Raw genomic sequence first — 21,076 nt, 5'->3', positions numbered from 1 at the left:
ATATTGTATGACACGTTTAGGAACTGCTACCATTTGTATACACAGTTCCCTATTTTTCTGGGGCTCAAATGTATTTGGAAAAATTAACATATTCATCAATAAAATGTTTATTTTCATTACTTTGTCGCAAATCCTTTGCAGGCAATGACGTCAGTGGGTTCCAGGCTTCACGCATTCACCGAATGCTGGGTTTCCTGCTTTGTTATGCTTTGCTCGGCCTTTTCTGCCACTGTCTACAGTTGTTGTTTGTTTGTGGGTCTTTCTGCCTTTAGTTTTGTCTTCAGCAGGTAAAATAGATTATCGGGTTGAGATCAGACGATTGACTCGGCCGTTGCAGAATATGCCACTTATTTGCTTTAAAAACTCCTGGGTTACTTTCACAGTATGATTTGGGTCGTTGTTCATATGTATTGTGAAGAGTCGTCCAATACACTTTGCTCAATCTGAGCAGAGTATATCCCTATACGCTTCATAATTCATCTGGCTGCTTCTGTCACATTATCAATAAACACTAGTGGCCCGGTGCCATTGGGAGCCATGCATGCCCATGCCATGACACCTTCTCCACTGTGTTCTACAGAGGATGTGGTATCTTCAGACCATGAGCCATTCCAAGCCTTCTCCAAAAAATTTTTTTTTCTCTTCCCATCATTCTGGTACAGGTTCAACTTGATTTCATCTGTCCGAATAATGTTTTTCCATAACTGGGCTGACTTTTTGTAGATGTTTTTTTGGCAAAGCCTAATCTGGTCTTTCTATGTTCTAGACTTGTGAATGGTTTGCTAACACTGTTTACTGCTCAGTGACACCGTACACTACCATGTGATGTCCTGTAACACTGTATACTGCTCAGTGACACCGTACACTACCATGTGATGTCCTGTAGCACTGTATACTGCTCAGTGACACTGTAGACTACTATGTGATGTCCTGTAACACTGTATACTGCTCGGTGACACCGTACACTACTATGTGATGTCCTGTAACACTGTATACTGCTCAGTGACACCGTACACTACCATGTGATGTCCTGTAACACTGTATACTGCTCAGTGACACCGTACACTACCATGTGATGTCCTGTAACACTGTATACTGCTCAGTGACGCTGTACACTACCATGTGATGTCCTGTAACACTGTATACTGCTCCTGTGACACGTACACTACTATGTGATGTCCTGTAACACTGTATACTGCTCAGTGACACCGTACACTACCATGTGATGTCCTGTAACACTGTATACTGCTCAGTGACACCGTACACTACCATGTGATGTCCTGTAACACTGTATACTGCTCAGTGACGCTGTACACTACCATGCGATGTCCTGTAACACTGTATACTGCTCAGTGACGCTGTACACTACCATGTGATGTCCTGTAACACTGTATACTGCTCAGTGACACTGTACACTACTATGTGATGTCCTGTAACACTGTATACTGCTCAGTGACACGTACACTACCATGTGATGTCCTGTAACACTGTATACTGCTCAGTGACACCGTACACTACCATGTGATGTCCTGTAACACTGTATACTGCTCAGTGACACCGTACACTACCATGTGATGTCCTGTAACACTGTATACTGCTCAGTGACACCGTACACTACCATGTGATGTCCTGTAACACTGTATACTGCTCAGTGACACCATATACTACCATGTGATGTCCTGTAACACTGTATACTGCTCAGTGACACCGTACACTACCATGTGATGTCCTGTAACACTGTATACTGCTCAGTGACACCATATACTACCATGTGATGTCCTGTAACACTGTATACTGCTCAGTGACACTGTACACTACTATGTGATGTCCTGTAACACTGTATACTGCTCAGTGACACCGTACACTACTATGTGATGTCCTGTAACACTGTATACTGCTCAGTGACGCTGTACACTACCATGTGATGTCCTGTAACACTTTATACTGCTCAGTGACACTGTACACTACTATGTGATGTCCTGTAACACTGTATACTGCTCAGTGACACCGTACACTACTATGTGATGTCCTGTAACACTGTATACTGCTCAGTGACGCTGTACACTACCATGTGATGTCCTGTAACACTTTATACTGCTCAGTGACACTGTACACTACTATGTGATGTCCTGTAACACTGTATACTGCTCAGTGACACCGTACACTACCATGTGATGTCCTGTAACACTGTATACTGCTCAGTGACGCTGTACACTACCATGTGATGTCCTGTAACACTGTATACTGCTCAGTGACACTGTACACTACTATGTGATGTCCTGTAACACTGTATACTGCTCAGTGACACCGTACACTACCATGTGATGTCCTGTAGCACTGTATACTGCTCAGTGACACTGTAGACTACTATGTGATGTCCTGTAACACTGTATACTGCTCGGTGACACCGTACACTACTATGTGATGTCCTGTAACACTGTATACTGCTCAGTGACACCGTACACTACCATGTGATGTCCTGTAACACTGTATACTGCTCAGTGACACCGTACACTACCATGTGATGTCCTGTAACACTGTATACTGCTCAGTGACGCTGTACACTACCATGTGATGTCCTGTAACACTGTATACTGCTCCTGTGACACGTACACTACTATGTGATGTCCTGTAACACTGTATACTGCTCAGTGACACCGTACACTACCATGTGATGTCCTGTAACACTGTATACTGCTCAGTGACACCGTACACTACCATGTGATGTCCTGTAACACTGTATACTGCTCAGTGACGCTGTACACTACCATGCGATGTCCTGTAACACTGTATACTGCTCAGTGACGCTGTACACTACCATGTGATGTCCTGTAACACTGTATACTGCTCAGTGACACTGTACACTACTATGTGATGTCCTGTAACACTGTATACTGCTCAGTGACACGTACACTACCATGTGATGTCCTGTAACACTGTATACTGCTCAGTGACACCGTACACTACCATGTGATGTCCTGTAACACTGTATACTGCTCAGTGACACCGTACACTACCATGTGATGTCCTGTAACACTGTATACTGCTCAGTGACACCGTACACTACCATGTGATGTCCTGTAACACTGTATACTGCTCAGTGACACCATATACTACCATGTGATGTCCTGTAACACTGTATACTGCTCAGTGACACCGTACACTACCATGTGATGTCCTGTAACACTGTATACTGCTCAGTGACACCATATACTACCATGTGATGTCCTGTAACACTGTATACTGCTCAGTGACACTGTACACTACTATGTGATGTCCTGTAACACTGTATACTGCTCAGTGACACCGTACACTACTATGTGATGTCCTGTAACACTGTATACTGCTCAGTGACACTGTACACTACTATGTGATGTCCTATAACACTGTATACTGCTCAGTGACACCGTACACTACTATGTGATGTCCTGTAACACTGTATACTGCTCAGTGACACCGTACACTACCATGTGATGTCCTGTAACACTGTATACTGCTCAGTGACACCGTACACTACTATGTGATGTCCTGTAACACTGTATACTGCTCAGTGACACCGTACACTACTATGTGATGTCCTGTAACACTGTATACTGCTCAGTGACACCGTACACTACTATGTGATGTCCTGTAACACTGTATACTGCTCAGTGACGCTGTACACTACCATGTGATGTCCTGTAACACTTTATACTGCTCAGTGACACTGTACACTACTATGTGATGTCCTGTAACACTGTATACTGCTCAGTGACACCGTACACTACTATGTGATGTCCTGTAACACTGTATACTGCTCAGTGACACGTACACTACCATGTGATGTCCTGTAACACTGTATACTGCTCAGTGACACCGTACACTACCATGTGATGTCCTGTAACACTGTATACTGCTCAGTGACACCGTACACTACCATGTGATGTCCTGTAACACTGTATACTGTGCTAGTTAGTGACACTAGTCCAGTTTCCTCTCAATGTCTCTCATCACTCATATAATGATTTTATTTATTGTCACAGGTACTGACTCTCCCCATCTGACCTCCAGAACTGTAAGTACGTTTTCCATGTTCTTATCATGTTCTCGGTAGTGTGTCTGGGATAACTTCTCATAGAGTGTCAGCAGTCTGTGTAATTGTACCTTCATTTGCTGCACACAACAACTGTATTTTCAGCAGGCAGATGGTAACTGTGAGGGCTCAGTGACTGTACCTTGGGAACTGTCTATACCAACATATGAAGTACAGGAAATGACAATTAAATGAATACAATATATTTAGCTTTCTGCGGAAATTACGTAATAATGTGATTATTTACAGTATAACAATGTATGTGCTTATGTATATTATTTACACACACAAACCACGACCGCTCACTGTCAACAGATATAGCCAACCTATGGCTGTGTTAGGTTGGTAAGGTATGCTGGGACTTATAATTCCACAACGGCTAACAACAGTTGCCCCTGCAGATGCAGATTTAATAACAGGTAAGTTGGGTGAGGAACAGACACACGCAGAGTAGCGCAGTACAATCACAAATGAGTGGGCACCAGTCCACCTCCCTGATGCCTCTGTACTATCTAAATCACTCCCCACTTGCCCTGCTGCTCCGTCCAGGGAACTCTTCCCTTTTAGTCCCCATAATCTGTCTCGCTGGGAGCTGGGCGGTCTGCACACACACACAATGAATGTCCACGTAGAGGGTGAATTTCTGGTGGGGGTGAGGGGCAGGGCTGTAACTAAGGCTGTGCCAGAGGTTGGACCGCCCAGACGCTTAGTTAGAGGGGATGGAGGGAAATGATTATTTTTGGTCTAATTTGGTTAAACTCGTGTCCTTTTTTTGCCCCAGGCACTAAAATTTCTAGTGGGTAGTTGGAGGTCTGGGGCGATGGGGGTATAGAGGAAGCCTAATCCCAGATGTGTCATTGGTAGAGGATTATAGTGATCATATAGATACATTTCTAAAAACTTTGCTTTCTTATCGATCATGTACTATGAGTATTAATCTCCGAAACATCCACCTCTCAGCTACAGGGACTGTCTAGCGTCGTCTATAGCTGCAGTAACATGTGGGTATAATACATGATTGGCACCAATGCCACCCATCTGCCTGTCTGTCTGTCATTGTATTTCCATCTTTTATACAGACCTGTTGTGCTGAATAACAGTGTGAAGCGTTGAACTACATTACCAAGGTACAAGGGCAGCAGCTTGGCTGCTATTTATATAGAGGGCATATGCAAAGTGCTTCATGAGTGCCCGTTATTATCTTCTTTTAATGATTCCACACATGGGACTTGTATAACATTTAGGGGGTACGAGACTGACTTCACACTCCTAATGACAGCTCTTCTGCATATTAAGTGCCGCCCAAAATCCTTTAAGGGTTTAATTATTCCAACATTATGAGCAGTGATTTATTCTGGGCACAAAACTAATCCCCTGATCTAGATATATGCTGGCACTTTGGCGTGCCCGGCAGGATGATTTGCATTAATGCTCGTCTCCTGCGCTGCCCCTCTTGACGAGTTGCTGTCTTTGTCTGTAAACCTGTTGGGATAAACCTGTCCGCTTTCCAACAGCAGAACTGTCAAACACGACATGCGCTCGTAGAGATGTTATTACCAGTGGAGTCTATAGATTCTATCCTACAAACCCGCCAGCCGGATCCCTTAAGTGTCTTTATTCAAATCAAGTTATTTCTGTTCTTCTGAAATGTTATTAAGTGTCTGAATCTCGCACTGATATTTGTGTTTTGTTTTGTTTTTTTTTCTATTTTGATGGAATGTGGTCGTGACCTACAGAATCCGCATTACTGAGATATAAAGAGCTGAACGCTGCTTAAATGTATCTGGTCAGAGGGCCGTCGCCTCGTTCTGTAAATGTCAGAGATGGCAGGGGTTAATGAGAAACGGAATGTTGGCCTTTGAGTGTTTATATATAATATATATAATTACGGAATATAAAAGAGGGTCAAGAGGCTTCACTTTGTAAATCGACTAAATGAGAAAATGATTTAGAGCTGTGATCTGTTCACACATTATACAGAAGGGAAATTGTGTGTTATTCAGTTTGTTATGAATGGTTTCTGTACATGTATGTATACAGACAGATGCGGTGCCTCCCTCTACAACATACAAGTACTCATATAAGGCAAGACCAACACATATGTTCTGACTGGGAATCTTAAAACCCACTTAATCCCCATATTTAAATTTTAAGATATCACCTCTGATTTGACATCACTGGCCCTGCCCCCTTGGTAGGAGTTTACCAATCCTCATACTGTATTTCCGGAAAGCAAGACTGTCAAGCTGTCAGTCACCCTGTCTGTTCTATTGTAGAAGCTCCTCCCTCCTAACGTGGCCGCCTGCTGCAGAGATGTGACAGTGGTGGACATATTTAATTATAGAATAAACACTCCAGTTAGTTTGTGTCTATTAAGCAGATGTGTAAATATTAGCTTTAGAAATGTCTAGGTAGCATCTATTATGTATGGATAACCTTTTACACACAAAAAATCAAAAGACTAAATTTTTACTGTTTTATTGTTGGAGCGTCAGACGTTTGTTAATGATGCTTCTCTCTCTGTCTCGCTAGTCGTTCACTTTTTTCATTGAGTTGAGTAAAATAGGGACTTAATTGTAGCCATCTTTAGAACCTCGTCGATGTCTCTGGTGTCTTGTTCATGGTATTCCTGGCAGAATTTATATGTAGAGATGAACGATCCATAAAAACACAATAAAATGCCATAATATTGTGGTTTGCAGACTTGCCTGGCTCTGAAAGGGTTAATGCCTGTCTTGCTCCTTAGGCCTTAATATAGCATACAGTTACATTTTCCATATCAATCATAATAGTATTTAATAGTCAAACGTTATTGTGGGCTTATATTTCTGCTATGAATACTAAAGTTCTTAATCTTGGCTCATTTTTAGCCCATTACCGTGGAACGCTTTGGGGTGTCACAGTGGACATCGTTACCACAGTAGGCATTAATATTGCAGTAACGAGATGAAATTCCTTATTTCCCAGCTCTTGGAGGTAGATAATGTCACGTTTTGTACAATTTCCCAGCGTGATTCCACCATACGTCGGTGTTTTCAGAGCAGGAATTAGGGACCTGGCCTTCTCCTTTGACGGGTCATTAGCAATTTGCTGCTTGTCACCTCTCTCCGTTCCGTTCCTGATACAGGGAATTCTCCTCCTGACAAGTAACATTTTACCTAGAAATATGTTCTGAGAAACGTGGTTGTTTGTTTAAAACATTTATGTCCAGAGCTCGCAGAACATCAATAAAAGTCTTCAATGTTCACATATCACTTTTCATTTTTATTTTTGTTATTATTTATCTTATCATTCAATAAATTGATTTATCAGAACAAATCCTTTATCCCATCTAAGCAGAGTTGTTGGTTTATTTTGGACATGATTACAGTTACCCCAATGTGCAGAGCTGACCTGCAAGGAGATAAAAAGAATTAAACCACAATCAAGAAATATAGTTAGTGAAAGTTGCAGGGTGACGTGTGCAGCCCTTTACATTAAAGTGGGCTGACGGCGACTCCTCTCTGTCATAGAAATGTGTTTTATACTCATTGTAGCTGAAATGAATGTCTAATAAAACTTACAGTAGTTATTTTGAGATCTATAAAATGTGTCCATTCTGGAATGAGACCCCAGGTGGATTTATGGAGCAATCATCATTCTCAACTGGAAAATAGGGACAAGATAGGCTATGCCCCCATCCACTGAAACCACGGCAGGATCCAACGGGGAGAGGAAAAAAAATAAAAAATCACACCCCGATTTTGGCTGCCATATATCAGTACTGTCGCACAAAAATTGGGACTGCTTCCCCCCCACGCTTCAGTAATGATCTAGTTGCTTTGTGTGTGTTGGCAGAAGGTGTTTGTAGCAAGTGCTGGAAGATGTCTTAATATAAGTGGATTTATTAGTGTAATTGAAGGAAAAGAGCCTTGGACCATAGACGTTCACTCCTACCAGAATAACAGGAAGAAGTAATAATTCTACATGTAATATTAATAACAGATAAACAAAGCTACCGTCAAAATAGTGTCAGTCATCATTATTACCAACTGGTCCTCAGACACTATATAACATTGTAACTCCTCTCTGAAGCTCGTTTGTCCAGAGCCATCTTTACCTTCCATGTCATGTCATTGTATGTAATTTGTATGTGTCATGATCCCTTCATTCTACAGCACTGCGTAATATTTCAGCACTTCGGAAATAAAAGATAACTCTTCAGAAAATAAGACCCAGGGTGTAATATGGAATCTGTGGGTTAGATACTTATGTTCCGTGTATCCACCTAGGTTAGCTTGGTCACTAGCAGGTGGGTGGGTGTTTCACCCACTGGGAGTGACCTTGGAGAACCTGCCTATCTCACCCTGGACACCGGGAAAGGGGATAAACTCCCTCCAAAATTGAGCCTTTTATTTGTAGTAAAGCAACAGGAAAGAGCCGGGTAAAGGTACTGGTACAACATAGTAATTAGCTGGTAAACTTACGTGATGACATTAGGACTCCTTCAGGCCACTGGCCAAAATGGGCTCGTCGTTGGCCACTTACAAGTCTATGGTGTATGTTTATCAAAGGGTGCAGAGTCCTGTTGCTGAAATAAATGTATGTTTCAAATCAGGATAAAGTATTAATGTCTTAGTTCATTGCACAGTTGTGGTTTACGTGGCAGAGATCTCGCATGAGGGAGAACAGAACAGTGTAATATTGTGTATATATAATATCCGTCATCGAACCTGTTCACGTTACTCAAATTTTTGGCTCAAGAATTTCCATCTCATTTTCGAGCTTTACAAGAAAATCGACCATCTCTCAAATTCTAACAGGATCATTTATATATTCACTGACTTGATATTTGAAATTTCATTAATTTTGGATGTGGGATAGACATTCACATAAATATGGCAGTAGGTAGGTGACGGTTGAGGGGTTTTGTATTTTTTTCACTATAAGTTACCTGGAAGAGCCGGCAGTGAGATCTATTTCTTGTTTCTCTTCCTTCTCTTGGTGTAATACTGTAGTTTGTGTCTTAGGAAGGTTCAGTTTCTCATCCTGCTTCTCACGCTTCATTTGGTGCTCTCACCCGCTGGATTATGCTAATATTCCGCTGCTCAACTTATCTCCAGTTTTACCCCGGGGAGGGTCAGGCAGGAATTATCCCTCGGTGCCAACTTCACTTCTAAAAGGCTGAGAATTGAATTGTGTAGATTTCTGTAATCTCTAAGTGCTTCTCGGAGACTGAGAAATGTTCTGCTCTTTGTGTCCTCTCTGAAGGGCTTAGATAGAATACCATTCTGTGGTTTATTGGTCCTCTGGGGGAAAACTCTCTATCAAAATGGAGAAAAATAAACTTACAAAAATAATTGTAACGGCAACCATGATATTCAATCAGAATAAAAAAGAAAAAACTTTCGAATGTATAGAAAAGTTCCCCAATTATACTTTAAATGTCACGAGAGTGTTATGTGATCAAAAAAGACTGTCACAATCTTTACCACCGATTAGTGGACATGGGCCACCTTGCTTAGGTACTTTACACGCATATCCTCTGCTGATGCTCACTGTGCGCCATTTCTGTATAAGAGTGGGATAACGGGAAGGGGGGTGGCCGTATTTCCTCTGTAAAATATTTCCCATGAACGTTGTACAACTTAAAGTGACAGTTATTCCCAATTGAATATATGTTCCATTGAAGGTAATGGATTGCGCCTAGGTCTGAACAGTAAAAATATATATGGATAGAGAGTGCGCAGAACAGCCGTCTTTTAGCTCAGAGGTTTTTAAATATGGCAGATTGCATCTTGAAGAATATACGATGATAGTCTCTCAATATGGCTGTAATCTAGCGTTCTCTGTCCTACGTTCTCTCATTCTCTGTGGTGGATCCTCCTCTTCTGTGACTTTCACCAGTAGGCGATTGTCTTTAGCAGTGATTTCACTGGAGAGAACTTAGTATAACTTAATATATACCACGTAAATGTCCTGTAGGTTTTTAGTAGAAGTGAGGACGTGGTGGGCCTGGTAGCCCCAGGCATTGGGCCTGATGAAGTGGACAGTCACCTGGTATTGTTGCTGGTAGTTGTAGTCCTCTCTGTAGTTATTGTGCTCCCGGCCTACCACTGACACTGAAGCGCGGTGGTGTAAAGGGCTAGACCAAAACCTTTCAGGTAACTAAACACCCCCATAAACCTTTGCGCCCTAGGAGACTGCCTTGGTTCACCCAGTGCTAGCACCACTGCCTTCTTACACCCCTCTCTCTCCAATTTATCCCCTCTGTCCCCATATCTTTATGTATGTACAGTTTGTCTCCTGTTTCTGTGTGTGTCACTTTAAACTATACATTTTTGCTGTGGTTGTATATCCACCATTGATCAGATAAAATGATGTACACTCAAAGTGTGGGAAAGATTTTCATATTAGATGTATTCCGCTTGTCTTTTTTGGTGACAATCCGTCATCACGTGTCCGACGTCCCCTCTCTCCGCAGTGAGCGATCTCTGAATATTTCCATACTTTACTGTCAGACTTTCTTTCCTCACAGGAGCTAATTATTCTGGATGTTAATGAGAAGCAGGTGCTGGTTCCTCGCGCTGTTTAATTATTGCTGCCTTGGTTTAAGTTCTGGTAAATATCCATATATCAAACAGTGAACTGAAACATTCTGTGTCATTAAGTATCAACTCTTCACAAAATGTATTTCACATGTAAGCACTCTATATTCTCCACTTCTATACCTCTTTGTTGTTTGAAAACAGTGCTGGAATTAGAGACATAGCTGGTGGCTCAGTGGTTAACATTGTTGCCTAATAGCGCTGGGGTCTTACGTTCGATTCCCAACCATGTGGAGTATGTATGTTCTCCATGTGTTTGCGTGGGTTTCCTCCGGGTGCTCTGGTTTTCTCCCACACTCCAAAAATATACTACTAGGCAGGGGCAAACCTACACTTTTTTTTAGGGGGGTGGATTCTGAATAGCCACACCCCCTCCTTCACTCAGATTGGTTGGCCCCACCCTTTCCTTCCCGATGATCGGACTTCTCAGCAGCAATTTTAAGGTATGAAGATTGCTGTAAGGGGGGGGGGGGGATTTCCCCGATCGCTCCCCTCTGATCCTCCAGTGCTACTAGGCTAATTGGGTGCTAACAAAATTGTGGTAGGGAGTTTAGACTGTAAGCTCCAATGATGTGAATGAGAAGTGTTTTCTGTGCAGCGCTGCGGAATTGTTGGTGCTATATAAATAAATTATTGTGGTGATGATCATCATCATCATTTATTTATACAGCTCCATCAAATTCCGTAGCGCTTAACAATTGTAGACAAACATAGTAATAGAGAATACTGGGAAATACAGACAGACGGAGAGGTAAGAGGGCCCTGCTCGCAAGCTTACAATCTATGGGACTAGACTCCCGAGTGTGTCTAATAACCTCCCTGAAGCTGGATCAGACAGAACCCAGCGCGATGAAGCAATTTGCATCATGATGCACCGCCTACCGCGGCATGATGACGTAACTTGCTAGATTGGATGTCCACCAAAAGATTTTGGCTGCAGGTTAAATCCTGTGTGCTTCAGTTCTGTGTGACGGTGCCAGTCCTAAAAATATTAGGAAATTGTTGTTACTTTTCTTAAGAACATAACAGAATACTTTATGAATCCATGAAAGTGAATATTTGTTACTGATATTTTTAGTAGCGCAAACACTGTTACTGTTGCAAACACCAGGAATTCAACCAGATCTCCGCGGTGCCATAAACCCTCCAGCTATTGTACCACAACTATAACACAGAGACAATCAGCTATAATGACATTGTCTCATCAGCACACAGTGCAAAGGAAACCGACACAACCACCCTGTGAATGCAGTAATAGGGTTGTGCTGTGTATTGTCTGCATGTGTGCGTTTTATGTTTACTGTGTGTGTATGTGTTTTCTGGGAATCTGTTCTGCTTCTGTATATTATGTGCGTTTTTGTGTCTCCGTGTGTGAGTCTTGTGCCTCTGTCTGCTTTTGTGTTTGTTTTATGCATATTTTGTGTGACTGCGTGTGTTTCTAAGTATTTTGTATGTTGGTGTGTGTTTTAGTTTGCTTTCTGTGTTTCTGTATTTTTTCTTGTGCTTTGTGTGTGTTTCTGTGCGTCTGTGTGTCTTTTGCGTGTCTATGTGTGGGTTATACGTCTGTCTGTCTGTATTTGAGGGGAGTTTTCAGATGTACTGTGCACTGATACCAGGGGCTGGGGGGGGGGATTTGCCCCCATACTGCGCTTGGGCTGGGTCAGTGGGCCACCTTTTTTTTTCCCCTTTTAATATGTTCCTAATAAGCTGCTGAGCCAAGTCTCCCCACCCACACCCACCCACAAGCTAAAATTTGCCACCCAGCCTCTGACTGTAGCTTTGTGAACTACATCTAAATACAGAACACTGTAATATTAAAATAATTTACCATTGATGAGTTTCCTCGCACTGTGCACATCTTTAATCTAGTTTGTAAACCTCAGTTAGATTACAGCAGTGTTACTTGTATATCTGCGGATGTTACAATGGAGCTGGTTGCATCTTTTCTGTAAGTGACCTTGAATATCCAGTGGCCCAGAGTCCCCCCTTCTCTCCCCCTCCCCGGGATAAGACTGCTGGTGATGTCGGCTGATCTGACAGAGGCTTTTACTGAGCACCTCCGAGAATGAGCAATTAATGCTAAAAGTAACAATTTATAAAAGTGCTAATTGGCATGAAATCAACAGCGTAAGTTACCAAAACAAACACAATGAATCATTAGATGCCGGTTCTCAGCATCATGTAAATGGGAAGTCTGAGAACCTATTCTAGAATCTATAGGTTAGAGCCTCAGGCGGGCAGTAAATGTCTGTATAGCAGGGAGTACACTGTAAAGCGGATATATGACATATCCTCCATCAGAAATCTTCATTACTATAGTTCACATTATTATTGTTTTATTTCTATATGCAGCACTTTCAGAGAATGTAATTATTCACATCAGTCAGGAGATATGCTTTGCTCATGTTCTTACAGGAGCGGAACAATCCCCCCCACTAGAATCTGGATAGTTGTCAGAGGGTGCTGCTCTATCCAGCCTGTTCTTGAAGCTTTGACTTCCAGATTCTGACGATGTCTTAAGCTCAGTTGGTGCTTTGTCTGGATCCTTGAAGGTCTGTGCCCTGATTTGAAAAGGGGGAGATACTATTGACCTTGTGGAAAGCTGAGCAACAAGTGAACACTCTAGGCCTCCCTCCCTCTAACCAGACCCAACATTAAATTAGTAGTATTTCCGTTTAATAAACAGGCATATCTCCACTGTAACAAACCAAAATAACAAAAATAATAGCCTTTAAATGAACCCCTATAAGCACCAACATTGAACTGGCCTCCACATTGCATTAAGAGCCCACACATAACATTAATACCTCCTACCAGTCTCCCCACATTACACACTTATCAGCTCTTGAATGCTGTGAGGGGCAGACTCCTCTGTCTGCTTTTGTTGGGGACATCTAAAAATAGCATTAGCTTGCCTTTTTAATGGAGTCCACAGGACTTCATCTCTGCCAGAGAGGCCGCTCCTCTTCCGTGGGTGACATCGCTCTGCACGACCTTAGTGGTCAGATCCTCCATTCGGTGAAGGAGTTTTCAGTTACTAGCTCTATAAGTTCCAGCATCAGGACAATTTGTATGCGGTATGTAACGATACAAAATTCTTTCAACTGCCGCCCAGTAACCACCAATTATAAATAGACCTCATAGTATTAAATAGTCTTCCCCGTGTTTCACCAGTGGCTATCGCCGCTGTCAGTCAGCAATAGTCTTCCCCGTGTTTCACCAGTGGCTATCGCCGCTGTCAGTCAGCAATAGTCTTCCCCGTGTTTCACCAGTGGCTATCGCCGCTGTCAGTCAGCAATAGTCTTCCCCGTGTTTCACCAGTGGCTATCGCCGCTGTCAGTCAGCAATAGTCTTCACCGGCCAGGAGACTGTTATAGATAAATAGACCCCTATATCAGATTAGGAGGAAACAATCTTCTTCCTCCAACTTTTTTTTAAGCGTAAAAATAATGTTTAAAAAACAAAACCAAACAAATTTACTAATAAAATCTGTGAATTTCCGGGAGAAGAAAGGTGACTACAGAATTTCCACTAATCTTTATTCTTGTGGTAGTTACTGTCAGTTTTACTATCTGTGAATTGTACAGGGAGGAAAGTAACGAAATACTGATCAGTATAATGAGAGGTCACTTTAAAGACTACACGGGACACAGTCATCCTCCTGCTCTTACTGGATGATGGGGGTTGTAGTAAATGACCCCCAGGAGGAGAGAGATATCTGTGTCCCCTCTGTATGAAATCCGTCGCTTTGCAGAACCATCCTCTGCTCAGTAATCTCTCATCGTTTTGCATCTTTCATTTACTTTCTAATTAAGAAGGTAGAATATAAAAAGCCCATTTAATTTCAGTGCAGCAGAGCAGATAATAATGGCTAATTTGTGCTGGACCTTGATTGGGTCGTGGATGGTGTTTGTTTGACACACGATTATCATCAGTCTGTGACTGACTCCTGATTTACAAGCCTGAGACGCTCTCTGCTTTCATTTATTTGTGTTTATCTGAAACCTGTTGTTCGTTTCTATTCTGCAACAGCGGCAAGTTCCTGACACCAGATTTCTAAGCTGGAAATGAGTTACTGCCGCACAAACAAACTTAATGGAGAAGAAAATCTCTAAAGCTGATTTAGGGTTGGGAGAAAATTCAGCTAAAAGGTGGAGTCATAGTTAGAGTTGGGAGGGGCGTGTCCTGGCTCAACTCTAAATCACAATGTAAAGATAAAGCTGATCAGTGTTTGTGTGCTGCAGAAGTGTGCCAAAACTACATTTATATCCCTTACACCCCAATAGGGTTTGTCTGGTTGCAAATTTGCGCCCTAAGGCCAGATACGCTCAGAACTATAAGCGACAGAAACATTTCTTTGTAATACCCGTTCTGATGATGGGGTTGTGAAAGAGCGTCGTTTGAGGGGACGGTAAAGTCACTATAACCTAATTCTTATGATTAGAGCACACTGCAAGCACTTGCCTACCCCCCCTGGATTTGCAATACCCATTGCAATTCCACATCCATACCTCCCAACATTGCCCCACTGGGATTATCAGACAGGGGCGCATAACCCCCCACAACAACTCTCCTTCAGTCAAAACTGTGGTCACGTAATACCTGTTCTGTTATATCCGGGTGGTGGCAACAGATGAAGATCATTCAAAAAGCTTCATTACTACAATAAAAAAAACTAATTTTTTTTTTAATGTGAAAAGGTTTTTAAATATTTATCTATTTTTTGTATTTTTTGGCAAGTGGATACTGAAAGCCCAAATTCAGCCTTTCATTTCCCCTGCAAATGTGGTGACCCTGCTAGACGACTCGCGTACGTACCTATTGGCAGATTCCCACCAACCCGTATCGCTAGGGGCAGGCGGATAACTCTCAGCTGCACCAGTAATATATTCCTGATACATTGCAGCAATAAAGGATTTTTTTTTTTTTTTTAAATAAAGAAAACCGCTTTATTAAATGGGGACCTCTTGTTGCTAATACCAAGTACTGTGTAATAATCGGCAAATAGATCTTCCCCACAACCCCCCAAGTGCTCCTTATTTCTTGTCCCCTTATTTCTTGTCCCCTTAATACTTGCTCCATTCATTTTGATATTCATTTATTATTATTATTATTATTATTATTATTATTATTATTAATAATAATTTATTTATTATTATTTTTCAACCACTGAGAAAATGGGGAAATGAGGGGGAAGAAAATGTTTTTATAGAAAATATAATATGTACTATGAGATCACCCCTCAATAAACCGTCCATCGGGATATTCGGGCTACTTTTATCACAGGCAACAATGGGTTAACTGAAGGGGACACAAAGTACATAGACTAGAGCTGTAGGAGACAGGGGGGGAAACATTTTTCATGTTTTTATGTATCCATTTCACCAGGAATAACTTATATTTGACTCTATCCAAACAGATACCTTTTTATTTATTTTTTATTTTTTTAAAGCATATTTTTGATACATGTCTGTTTCATCTGACATGCGCTACCAGACCATTACCAGCGCGGTGACCTCGTCTACCATAACCTAATAACAGAATATAGAACACCGAGCAGTCTGAGCCCAACACCTTACTGACAAAGCCCCCACATCACGTAGATATGGGTCTATTGGTGTCACACAATCTAATTTCCACTCACAGTTGAAGCATTTACATATAATTACTAGATTAACCTTGTGTTCTGTATATGTTAGAAGATACATTCTCAAAATGTCCAAGTTTTATATATATATATATATATATAATGTACCAATAATACAGGGTCTGTTCTGCGGTTTGTCTGTGGGGGGATGGCCTATGCTGCTGGCCGGGCCGGTCCCATACTGAGGTACCTTGGGCTGGGCCTCTGGGCTACCTGCATTTTTTTTGGGCCACCTTCCCCCTCCCCCCTTTAACATTTTCCTAAGAGGCCCCAAATTGCACCTTGTTAGCTGGGTTTTCTCCTGTCAATTTGCCGTCCAGCCCTCTACCGCAAAGGTTCTGACCGTCCACAGTTTATGGACTTAGTCATTAGTAGAGATTGTAGTCGGTGACTTTAATGAAGTCTGTTCTTCATCTACCAGCAGCTCATCCGATGTTACTGTACATCCCTTTACTCTCATCTCCCCGCACAACAACACAACATGGGTGTAATTACTTCTGTAGTGGGACCACAATTCAAAGGAGATTTTTATTTATTTTACGTATATAATCATGTGTAGCAAATACATCTATTCATTAAATATTTAAGCAATAACCCCAGGCATTATCATCTATAATTAACATAAGATGTACATTTAGAGCAAGGTATTGTCTCATCTACATCACTAAGCAGCCCGTTAAGCCGCTCGTAAAGCGCCAGCCGGGCGTATAAATCAGGGTTGCTTAGGAAACGTGCATTAGCTGGGAAGCAGCTACGTTCAGAATGGTTGCATCACCCTCAATACCTGCCTGTTAGTGCGGAGATAATTATTCTGCAGGGTACGCTGCCTGCAATCCTCCAGGGTCGTCTTATCCGCCATGGTGGTAGGGCAGCGGAGGTAATGCCTTGCCAGTAGTGCCCGCAATTAAAAGTTTTATAGATCCCGCGGAATACTCAATCATGGGTTAATGGCGACAGGAACCTTATCAAATAGGAAACTGCTCACTGTAGAGGGCATCCGTCTAAGGAAAGGCTTTTTGTGTCTTAGGAGAGAAAACAAAAGTTGAAGTTGGCAGTGAGTGATGTCTCCGCTGCTAAGTGTCTCCAGAGGCGCGGGGTACTGTACAGGGCTAGAGGGATAGCAGGACTTGGAGCACTCACTCTGTCTTTCCTAGCAGCCCCCATGGGGGTGAACACGTGTATTATCTCACATGACGGGGCTTCCTAGATGCACAAATCTAAGGTACCTATTTAACAAACCGCAATGGAACAAAAAAAGAATGGTTATCGCAGGACTTCACTTCATTTATTAAGGTGTTAATCAGCGAATTGTCCTGCATTATCCAACTTAGATACATTTGTTACCACTGTCCCCGTAGAACGACTGTGATGTGGGATTGATCGAGTAGGGAACGAGCACCATCTCGGGATAGCACTACCGTACCGCTTCCTATGGGGTCCAGCGAAGCCAGAAAGTCTTCTCTTTGTCCCTGCTGGGTCAGCTGAATATGCGCAGGTGCGGACATTAGCTACGCATGCGTATTTCTCTTCCAGCACTCGCTGGCAGCTTTAGGCAATTACTGTGCTGCATAGAGGTGACTTGGCCGTGGCACAGTAAAACAGCGGTACTGCGTTATGTATCGCTGAGATTTGCGTCCGGTACCGCAGTGGAATGATAAATAGATGCCTAACTCTTAGGGGGAGATTCAGTTGACGGCCATGTGACTTGCGGACCTCGTACTGTGTACATTACTGGCAATTAGTGTAGGAATCTCTGCTCATTTTTCCTTGCACTTGAAAAATGAGCAGAGATTCCAGCCATAACTTCGGCGTGAGGTGTCTCCATGGACTTCCCAGAGACACGTTACGCCAAATTGAATCTCCCCCTAAGATTTCTTTTGAAATAGTCATCACACAGCTTCTATAACTTTATCTCAAGGCCAATCCATTAATTGTCCTTATCGCATGATTAGTAAACAATCATGTTCCTCACACCAGCCAGTGACTCAGATGCTCTGCGGCTCTGGGAATTACAATTCTACTTCCTTTGCTGTGGAGATGTCTGTGTAAGCTGCCCACAGGCGTAGTTTACATATTTATACAAAAATCTTGACCAGAGGGTTTGTCAGGTACATCCTGGGCTGGCTGAAGCATACTTGGCACCTCCCTTCCTGCCCATTCCCTCTGCATCTCGCCCTGTGTGGAGCAAGGTGGTGGACGGTATTGTCTACTTCAGACAGGGAGTTGTTTAGGTGCCCTCTAAACCTTTGTGCCATAGGTGATCGCCCAGGTGTGCCCTGTGGTAGTGGAAGCTCTGTGCACAGTTACAATGCATCTAATGAATGATGTACCATCTGTGATGTCACAATGTAGATTCAGAGACCAGGAGCCAACGTACATTCTAATGCCTCATACCCACCGTCATTCATGTTATGTGTTCCATGTTTTTAACGCTTTGAGGAATTGCTGATCTGCTCTGTTCGTGTGTTCTGTGTACTCTGTATTGACCTTTTGTTGTGACCCTTGGCTTGTTATTTGGACCCTGCTCCTTTGCTGATTGCCCTGAGCTCTCATCTGTTACTTGGATATTTCTGTTTGCTTCCAGCCCTGACCTTATTGCTGTCCTTGACCATCCTGTTTGCTACGGCCCCAGACCCCAGCTTGTTCCTGACTACCTGCTACCATCCGGATTCCTTCCTCCTACCTTTCCGCTGAGGTATTGTTCATAAACTTGCACAACATTAGAATTAAGAGCTGGGGCATCTGAGTACCTGTGAGCGCATCAAGCTGTACGAGAAAGGCGGCTGCTAAAGGTGAAGACCTCTACCACTAATTCTGCAAGTTTATGAGCCGTTGGCCTAACAGTGTTATAGGATTGGAGACAGTTGGGTGATATACTGAGGATGTTTGGTAGAGGAAACTAGGATAATTTAGGGGTGGTTTGGATAATAGGCACCCGGTTCAGCTGGGACTGGTTCATAAACTTTGACTAAACGTTCATCACACACCCTCCAGGGGGTTAAAGAGGTGGGTGCCCCCCTCAGCAGATGCATTTCTCTTAATGGCATCGTGGAGCCAGAACTAGGGATGTCTGTACATTATATACCTTTTTATAGCACATTGTGACTTCATCATGTCGTGACTTCAAAAGAAAGAGGAGGGTGAGTTAGCTTTTCAAGGCTCGGAACCCAAAATAAAAATAGCCAAATAAAATTTTCAAAAACAATCTCAACCGCACTCGCCATAATTAACAAGCACAAAACTCTGGGCCTACAATTTACTTTGCAACTCTTTTAGTCAGCGAGGCATGATGCCACCTACAGACTGTTTTACCCTCGTTGGAGCTCATCAGTGTAGCGTAAAGATTTCTGCTTGGCCTGTGGAATACTATGGAGACAGCATCACTGAAAAAGTGATTAAAGTGAACAAGTTAACATGGTAGCCAGAGGTCTGTGCTCCGGACATGATTGGAGCAGGAAGTAGAACGATTCAGACCTGATTTAGACTATATCCCAGTTTCCCTGTGAATCTCTCCTAGTCTGACCGCGTCTGTCTGCCGAGGGCAGCGGTCTGTGTAATAATTAGAGCCTCAGTGCGTCTGTGTAACACCAGCCAGAAGGATCTCATTAAGGAGACTGGGACGCGTTCTGTGTTATTCAGCTCCAATGACATTCAAAAGAACACCAATTATTTTACAAGAACGCACTTAAGATGTTAATTCACAGTGAAAATAATGTTTAGGACTGTAAAATGATATTGCCTATGTACATAATAAAATATTAATGCCACTCTTTTATGTGCAAATTGCATTGTATTTATCCATTATTTAAATGAGTGTTTTGCATTCCGTGATCATTAAAATTTTACAGGATTTTTTTTCCCTCCATCTTTGCCAAAGTCTTATAACAGCTGATCTTTCAGTGTGAAATTACAGGAAGTGGAAGTTCATTGGCCTCACAACTCTGCGTTAGTCATTCAGTGCAAATAGGATGAATGAAGCTTATTTGTTGGGTGTTGAGATCCGGGCGGCTGCATCTTACAGCCCCAGAACATGGAGCCCATGGAAATGACTTTGTCTGGAGCTCACATCCACCCATGTCGTACTTGGGCATTGTACTGGGGGATTAACATGGGTCTTAGATTGGAAATCATTGTTTCCAATGTCCCCACACCCACTTGTGATCAGGACTGTTGCTCCTCTATTCACGTGTTTTTACCACAAGGGTACACATTGGGGAACCCTAGACCAAATGTGCCCACTCTCCTGTAGTGTCCGGGAGACTCCAGAATTTCTGGTGGTTCTCCCAGTGCCCCAGGTGAGCAAACCTTTCTCCCGTATCCCACTCACTTCCCAGTGAAGTGGACGGGGGCCTCAATGATTCAATTTGTCACAAATTGTGCCGCTGACGCCCTGCCCCCACAGTGTGATGACGTTATCGCAGCATTTTGGCGCAGGGGCGTGTACAAACGACACAACGTGCGACACCATGCCCAACCTGCTCTCGCCACTTGACCTCGTCTACAGGATCTCTCAGAGGCGAGATATTTAAAGTTGCCCTAGAGGACTTCCAATGACCTCCTGAACAGTAACACTGTAATTAACATCGTATGTCACAGGCAGTAGGATGTATACGTTTGTCCTGGGTATATGTGAGGGTAATATACTGGACCATTAGGATATACTTAGTAGCCATAATACAGTAAAAGTCTAAATACTGCCCACAACAGTCCCATCATTGCTGCTCCGTGTTCCTTGCCATAGATATCACACCAGATATGTCCATTTTGCTG

The 21,076-nt window shown here is 42.7% G+C and overlaps 1 long non-coding RNA gene across 1 annotated transcript in view; it reads left to right on the top strand.

Moving 5' to 3' along the window:
• The window catches only part of LOC142101311 (uncharacterized), a 202,524-nt gene that overhangs the window by 31,219 nt on the left and 150,229 nt on the right, over nucleotides 1-21,076 (top strand). The window contains exon 3 of the long non-coding RNA XR_012678980.1: nucleotides 4,023-4,054. This is a non-coding gene — a long non-coding RNA (uncharacterized LOC142101311). The remainder of the gene's footprint in view (nucleotides 1-4,022; nucleotides 4,055-21,076) is intronic.

This window comes from Mixophyes fleayi, chromosome 9 (assembly GCF_038048845.1).
Source record: "Mixophyes fleayi isolate aMixFle1 chromosome 9, aMixFle1.hap1, whole genome shotgun sequence".
Taxonomy (NCBI): Eukaryota; Metazoa; Chordata; class Amphibia; order Anura; family Limnodynastidae; genus Mixophyes; species Mixophyes fleayi.
This window is presented reverse-complemented; position numbering and strand designations above follow the sequence as displayed.